The following is an 8,769-nucleotide window of genomic DNA, read 5'->3' on the forward strand; positions in this document are numbered from 1 at the left end:
CTCTAACCACTAGCGCCGCTCCCTCTTAAGGATCTTTGACCTCCGCACCGTCTACCTAGAAAAAAAATCCTCGGATTGGGAGGACTCTGCCCACTGAGCCCGGCTCCACTCCTCTCTTTCCCCCAGATCCTAACTTCATGTCACTTTGCAAGTGGAAAAGCAGGCGGAGCCAGAGCCTCCAAGGACAGCCAATGGCGCAGGAAGAAAGTGTCAAGAGCAACCAATTGCGCGTTGCGCGACGCCTGGGTGGCCAATGGCGCGCGGAGGAAGGAGGCTTCCTCCAAAGGGCCGGCTTCGAGGCGGGGGGGGGGACAAGGGGGGACAAATGGTAGTCTTAACTTTCTGCTATCACATGATCCTGGGTCATATGATCTCTAAAAGCGGGTTGGTGTGCGGGCGTGCCGCACGTCTGAATGCCTGGTTTGTGAGCCGCTTGATCCTGGCGCTTGCTAGTTGCCGGAACAGGCAACTTCAAGGCCACTTGTTGCTATGTCGTTTCCGCAGAGCAGGAGCTACCAACGGAGTTGTGTGTTTTTTAATGTTGCTGAGGATTTTTATTTTTTTTTGGTAACAATGAAATATTAAAAATGCTGTGCGGTTTTTAGCCTCGCTGGATTGTGCGTGCGTGAGTTTGCAGAGCTAGCGCGATAGACTCGACGTTAATCGTCGTGTGGGATCTAAAGGGTGGGATTTGCAGCCGACTCCTGTTCATCACCTTCACTGAACTAAATAGGATATAATCCCCCCCAAAAAGTTCACGGATTGCCGCTATTTAACTTTTGGATAACGGTCAGGCTGTTAGTTGTGAGCACCGTTTTGCTGGATTGTAGCCCATGAATTCTACACTGTTGTTATGTGAGAATACTTAACGTGTAGCTTTTGTGCAGAGTGCTACATGTACATTGTAATCCTTACAACAACCATGTAACGGAAGTACACAAAGATGAGGTAGGAGAGGCTGGGCCTGAGAAAACAGTGGTCTGAGTAAGGAATCCAAAAGTCTGTGGCAGAGGCAACCTTAAAAACCGGGCGTTTTCAGGTTCCTCTCTTGGCTGGTTTCAGAGGACAGTCCTGTGGGTCTGCAGCAAAAGAGCTGGATTCGAGTCCAGTAGCCCCTTAGGGGCCAACAGGAGTTTCAAGGTAGAAGCCTTCCAGAGTCAAAGCCTTTCTGCCTTGAAATTCAGATCTCTCAGTCCTTTTATCCCAGTCAGAAGGTGGGAAGGGATGTAGTACTACAGGATGCAAAGGTGCAATGTAAATTGCAATCAGCTTGACTAGAGCAGAGGGGAAATGCCTGGGGACAGAAAATTAGCATCTGTAGTGAGATAAGAATCCTCTGTCCCTGTGCAGCCCTGGGGTGACCCACTGTTCTGAACTTGCGAAGTGACTCAAATCCAGCAAACCTCAGGTTGTAATCTCCCCTTGTTCGAGGACTGCTACTCTTAGATCAGTAACGGAATTACCTGGAAGATTAAAATGTTCTCCCGCTGATTTTTAATGTCGGATTCCTGTCCATTTAGTCTTTTGCTAGGGACTGACCTGTGTGTCTGATGTAAAGAGTGGAAGGGCATCGCCGACATGTGATGGCATATGTAACGCTGGAACCTGAACAAGTGAATGAATCTGAGATGGTATGGCCGGTGTTGTTAGGTCCAAGTTCTTGTGTCCTCAGAGCAGATATTCAGACAGAGCTGGCATCTTGGTTTGTTGCAAGGATATTGCTGAGGGCAAGAAGTTGTTTAAGGTTAAAAAAGGTAAAGGTTCCCTTGCTCAAAAGCCAGTCGAATCCGACTCTAGGGTTGCGGTGCTCATCTCCGTTTCAAAGCCGAAGAGCCAGCACTGTCCGAAGACATTTCCGTGGTCATGTGGCCGGCATGACTAAACACCAAGGCGCACGGAACGCTGTTACCTTCCCACCGAGGTGGTACCTATTTATCTACTTGCAATTTTTTGCTTTCGAACTGCTAGGTTGGCAGGAGCTGGAACTAGAGACGGGAGCTCACTCCATCATGTGGCACCCGGGTCTCGAACTGCTGAACTACTGACCTTCCACAGCCTGCAGTTCAGCGTCTTAACCACTTGAGCCACCGCAGCTCCCTGTTTAAGGTTAGGAGGCAAGAAATTGTTTAAGGTTAGAAGGCAAGAAAAGATGCACCTCCCAATGCTTGTGAGAGAGGAATATCATCCAGCATAGGTTGTAGGTTGTTAAGGATGTGTTGAACCGGTTTGAGCTGTGAGCTTTATGTGAACACCAGTGATGTTCTGCCGTTGTTTCATTTGGGCCTATCTTGTAGCAGGTTATTCCTTGGTATCATTCTGGCTTTGTTGATTTGTTTCCCATGCTACATCAGGTGGTAACTGGAGGCGTGTAAATATGTTTGGCAATCAGTAGTTTTCTGGGATAAGGTATTTTTATGCTTCCATTATGTATGTGAAAATGTAAAAATCTCACCTAATTGGAGATGGGAATGGGGACACTTCACCCAGAGATCAGAAAAACCTAATTCATACATCACAAGAATTTTTGCCATGACTGGATCCCATCCCAGGCCAGTAATAACAGAATCCCATGAGATGGGTAGATTACATGAGGAGTTTCCTCCCATCCCCGGTGACTTGCAGTACCCAAAGGGAGCTCCACACACGATCCATCTCAGGTATTTCTGTCATTCAAATGATACCAGAGTGCCCTGGGATCCAGACAGCAGTCACGCCACTTGATGTGAATCAAGACTTTGCAGCTTTGGACATGCGAAAAAGCAAAGAAATTTTGGAGTGAGATCCATGCAGAGATGGAAAAGATCACGAAATGTACATTTAAAAAGGAACCAGAAATAGTACTTTTGGGACTAAAAATGGAAGAGGTTAATGTATCAAAGAGAACTCTGATGTGGTATATGATAACTACAGCAAGAATGATGTATGCTCAGAATTGGAAACAGCAAGAAGTCCCGAAGATTGAAGATTGGATTAAAAAAATATTATTTTCAGTTGAAATGGACAAACTGACAAGAAAGTTGAATAATATGGAAGGAGAAGATTTCTATAATGACTGGAAGGATCTAAAAGAATACTTAGGGAAGTATTGGGGAAGTAAAAGACAATTTGTTTAGTTTTAATAATTATTAATCATAGAATGCTTGGGAGATAGGATAAGTTAAAAATTAATTACTATAGTGAAATAATAGTTACCTAAAAAGGTAAAGGTTCCCTTGCTCGAAAGCCAGTCGAATCCGACTCTAGGGTTGCGGTGCTCATCTCCGTTTCAAAGCCGAAGAGCCAGCGCTGTCCGAAGACGTTTCCGTGGTCATGTGGCCGGCATGACTAAACACCAAAGCGCACGGAACGCTGTTACCTTCCCACCAAAGGGGTACCTATTTATCTACTTGCAATTTCTTACTTTCGAACTGCTAGGTTGGCAGGAGCTGGAACTAGAGACGGGAGCTCACTCTGTCATGCGGCACACTCGGGTCTCGAACTGCTGAACTACTGACCTTCTACAGCCTGCAGTTCAAAAATTAATAAAGAGATGGGCAGGAGGTCGAAGCACTGTGGGAAGCCATATATTAGGGAGGGGAAAAGGGAGGTGGGTAGGGTATGAAAGGGACAAATGTAAAAAAAAAATTTGTCATTTTTTTTCTATTTATGAATGTTTATATACTAAAAAAAAATTTGATAAAAGAAAAGATTTTGCAGCTTTATTTATTGCATTACATTTTTATCCTTTGCTCCAAGAAGCACCGGGCATCATACAGGGTTCTTTAGCCTTGCACAGAGAGCGAGGCCACGGGTTCTGTGCTGTCTGTGGCCACTTTAGTCTTTCTGATCTTGAGTGCTACTGGGGGGCATCTTATACACATTCAGACAGTAATCTTATATTCCCTTCCTTATGAGTCCTATTGAATATGAGCTTACTTCTAAGTAAATATTAGTACCTATTCCTATAGCAGCGTCGATTTGCATGCTTTAGGGTACTAGCTCACTGTTGTTTCATAAGGAAAAGAATGGAGACGCAGGTGGAAAGAATGTGCATTCATTTCAGTTCCATCTGTTTAGGCTTAGGTTACAGGTAGCTTTGGCTCAAAGCAAAAGCCAAACGCCACACAATGCCTTCCAGCACTGGTGGTGGAAAGTGCTGTCAAGTTGTCGCGGATTCATGACAACCCTATAAGGTTTTCAAGGCAAGAGACACAGAGGTGGTTTGCCATGGCCTGCCTCTGCATAGCAAATCTGGATGAGACATTTTATTCTGCACACACACGTGCACGTGCACCCCCACACACACAAACATCCAGCCTGATGAAGAATTCTGGAGAGCACAAAAGCTTACATCCCATTTTGTGTCATTTCGGTTGGTACTAATTAAAAGGTGTCACGTGGCTTTTTGGACAATCCAGGCTTAGATTCTGAAAAGTATGCAGACGGAGAGTGATTCAGCAAAGCATACTTTATTCAGTCAGAACAAGACGCTTTGGCCGGCTCACAGGCCAGCTTATATTACCTCAGAACCCACCACAACAACACACACCCCACTTCCTGATAGGCTATTTACAGTGACCGAGAGACCTATTGGCCTCACGGTCTGGGACCTAGCCCTCTGATAGGGCGGGCTAGGATCCTCCTGGCCCATTGTCTTTAGGCGCAAAGCTTGAGGTTTGTCCCTGGACAAGTCCGGACATGATCGGCCATGTCAGGGCTGGATACACTACACCCCTCCCCCCTTGGTCCGCAATGCACCCACAAACAAAGTCCTTCAGGTGTGCTGGTAACTTCCTGGTGCGGGTCGAGCGGTGCGGTTCCAGGACTGTTGCTGCTTCTACCCTGGGAGCCCTTGGCGGTGAGCTGACCGGGCAAGGAGCTGGGGGTGGCGGTGCCGGTGTTACCGGCGCCTCCGGAGGTGTCTCAGGTTCCCCCACGGTTGGGGGCCGAGGGTCGGCTGAGGGTGACGGCCGTGGTTTGGCCACCGGCAGTTGGGCCCTTTGTGAGGTCTCTGGAACCACGGCCAGGTCCGAGTCCTCGGGGTCTAATGGTAGCGTCCGGCGGCGTAACTGGTCGATGTGCCGGTGTAGCACTTGGCCGTCCTTACTAGAGACCTCGTACGATCTGGGGCCCTAAACTCGGATGACTTGAGCCAGAATCCAGGCGGGGCCTCGGGTGTAGTTCCGTGCATACACGGGATCTTCCGGAAAGAATCCCCTGGCTGCCTCGTGCGTCTCCGTGCTGGGGGCCTCCGGCGATGCCCGATTGGGATGCAGCTGATCCAGCCGGGTCGCCAGGCGGCGGCCCAGAAGTAGTTCCACCGGACTGCGTCCCGTCGTGGTGTGGGGCGTAGTTCTCTGTCCGAAAAGGAAAGACACCAGGCTTCATTGCTATTGGCGGTAGTCAGGCCTTGATGCGGATGGGCCGTACTGTGGGGTCTAGGTCCAGAGATATGGGGGGGGCTGTGAATTGGCTCAGTGTGCCATCAAAGACGCGAGGAAATTCCGTGCACACCGTGCCGAAGTCCCGCGTCCCGACCTGATGGATTCCCTTTACCAAGAGTCCCAGGGCCTCGAACCAAGAGAGTCCTAGCAGGCTGGAGAGAGGCCTATCCACCACCAGCAGGTCTAAAGTGCCGTTAAAGTCCTGGAACTGCACCCGGAACTTGCCCCAGCCCCGCACCGCCACGGAGTTTTTATTGAAGTCCCGTAACCGAAAACCCCGCGACTTCCGCAGGGGAGGCCCTTCCCCCTGGGACACAGCGTGCAGAGCGTATCCGCAGAGATGATGGAGTAGATTGACCCCGTGTCGATCTCCATGCTGCATGGGGACCCCTCAATAAGAACCGTGACATGCATCTTGTTGGGGCTGTCGGGGGGCAAGTTACAGACCTGGCGTTGCGGAAGTTGGGCCGATAATGGAGTGGAGGTCGACGGGCTAGTCCGTCGAGGTCTGGTGCGCTGACGACTTCTGGCGTGGTCCCTTGGAGTGGCAGACTCTGGCAATGTGCCCCGATTTGTTGCAGGCGCAGCAGACTGCATTACGGAAACAGCACGATCTGTGCTCATGGCCTTCCCCACAGCTGGCACACGGAGCTGACGTGGTCAAAGCCTTGCCCGGTTTGGAGGACGAATGCCGCTGGCGGACCTGTAGAACCTCGTCCGAGGTGTCGGAGCCGACGGTCCTTTGGGTGCGGTGGACCGCCTTGGCGCGGCGGTCTTGATGGGCTTTCTCGTACGCGGTGGCCTCCCCGATCACCTTATCCAGGTCCAAGTCATCCTGGCTGACCAGCTTCCAGCGGAGCTTGGGCTCCCTTAGACCCACCAGGAACTGGGTCAACAGGGTGTCCGCTGGGTGCGGAAAGGAGCAATTGGTGGCCGCACGCCTGAGCCCGGCCAAGAACTCGGAGGCTGGCTCGTCCGGCCCTTGGACCCTCGCACAAAAGTCCATGCGCTCGGCGAACTTCGTGGGCTTAGGCAAAAGGTGGTCGGTCAATGCTTTCACCAGCACGGGGTAGGGCTCCTCCTTTGTCTTCTTCGGTGCGATGAGGTCCTTGAGTAATAGGACGGTGTCCATGCCGCACAACTGCAGGAGATGAGCTTTCTTCTTCCCCTCGTCCGCAATGTCGTTGCAATCAAAGTAGTTTTCCAGGATCTTGAGCCAGGTCTCCCATTCCGTGGGGCGGGAGATATCGAAGGCGGCGATGTTGCCCCAGTTGGCAGCCATTGTGCGGCGGCCACGTGGTTGGGGTATCTCTGAAACGGAAACGGCAGCGGCTGGAGCGTGGGTGCGAAGCGGCGCGGCTTGCGGGGGTCTCGGCGTTGGGGCTCGATGCGGTGCTCGAATCGGCGTCCGGGTCGTTGTTCATGGGAGTTAAAATCCCACCTTCATCGCCAGTGAAAAGTATGCAGACGGAGAGTGACTCAGCAAAGCATACTTTATTCAGTCAGGAACAAGACGCTTTGGCCGGCTCACAGGCCGGCTTATATTCCCTCAGAACCCACCACCCAAAACACACACCCACTTCCCGATAGGCTATTTACAGTGACCGAGAGACCTATTGGCCTCACGGTCTGGAACCTAGCCCTCTGATAGGGCGGGCTAGGATCCTCCTGGCCCATTGTCTTTAGGTGCGAAGCTTGAGGTTTGTCCCTGGACAAGTCTGGACATGCCCGGCCATGTCAGGGCTGGATACACTACAGTTCCACAGGGGAGAGGGACAAAGAGGTTGCGGCAAAGGCATCACGGAAGGGGGGGGGACTGAAGCAGGGATTTATATTAAGTGATGTGGCATCATGCAGGTGTTCTGAGATGAGGCCGTTCCAGGCATCAAGAGCAGCGAAGGAGGAAGGGTGGAGGAGCTCTTAGAAGCAGCGAGAGGCCTGTGGAGTGCAGAGGGTGCTGCAACCAGAACAGCAAAGGTCACAGACAAGATTGTCTCCGGATATAAGAACAAAGGGGCAGGGAGAGCAAGGCCACAGCTCATGCAGGGCTTTGGAGATCAGGGTGTTGTGCTAGGTTCAGGAGAGGGAAAGAAGGGTCAGAGGACAGGGCATCACAAAAACACACTGAGGATCAGGCCACATGTGATACGTGTGCATTGGGTCCCCGAGAAAAGTATTGTGTGTCATTTCCTGCAGGGTGGTACAATCACTTCCCCAGCACCAGTGCACTGTGGTTTTTAGGGGAATTGAAGATTCTTCTGCAGGCTGGAAACAGCAACTCTGAAATAGGAACTGGGCAGTGGAAAGATGCTCAGTGCAATCCTAAAAAGAAGAAGAGATTGGATTTATACCCCACCCTTCACTTGGAGTCTCAGAGTGGCTTACAAACTCCTTTCCCTTCCCCTCCCCACAACAGACACCCTGTGAGGTGGGTGGGGCTGAGAGAGCTCTGACACAAACTGCTCTTTTTCAAGGACAGCTGTGCCAGAGCTTGTGACTGACCCAAGGTCACATCAGCAGGTGCAAGTGGAGGAGTGGGGAATCAAACCCGGTTCTTCCAGATTAGACCCGTGTTCCTAACCACTACACCAAACTGGCTCTAAGCAGAAAGCCCCACTCAGTTCAAAGGAATTTAGTCCCTTGGGATTGTGTTTTAGGGCAGAAACCTTGCTGGAAGTACGGCTGCATGGGCAGAGGCACCGTGTTTGCACAGGCTCCTTCAAAAACATACGCCGTGCAATGCATTTCTGCACATTAACTGCTGTAAACACCCAGAACTCACCAGTGTCTTCACCACACCCCTTCCAACTTTTTCCCAGCCTCTGATTGGCTGATTGCACAAAAGTTAACCAGGAAGCTTTTTTATTATTATTATTGTGTCCTATGGATTGGATCAACGCATTCTCGAAGTATGTGTGTGAGAGACCAAGCTCTCAAAAGGGTGAGGCTCTTTTTATGACTTGGCTGTGCCTGTTAGGAAGGGAGGGGGGAGGAGAGGAGAAGGACTCCTGGGTCTCCTCTGGGGGAAACAAGGTGCACGGCCTCCTGTGCCTTCTTTGGAGCAAGAACAAGTTGTACTAACCAAGGGAGAGCTGAAGGGACAAAGTAACCCAGACTTCCAAACCGTGGAGGAATTTTGTGGCAGCTTAAAGATGAATGCTTTTTTAAAAAAAACTCTAGCACCGAGAGACCGCTTAGAGCGATGCATGTCAGACCACGGGCACCTGAAAAAGCAGGTGCACGTCTGTGAACCCGAGTGCTGACAGTAAGGTGCCAAAGGATGCCACAGCAGTCTTGGGGGGGGGGGAGCTGGGTCCCCTGGAAAGGGTTTAGAACTGGTTATCTC

Source organism: Gekko japonicus, unplaced genomic scaffold (genome assembly GCF_001447785.1).
Source record: "Gekko japonicus isolate JY-2015 unplaced genomic scaffold, Gekko_japonicus_V1.1 scaffold243, whole genome shotgun sequence".
In the NCBI taxonomy this organism is placed as follows: domain Eukaryota; kingdom Metazoa; phylum Chordata; class Lepidosauria; order Squamata; family Gekkonidae; genus Gekko; species Gekko japonicus.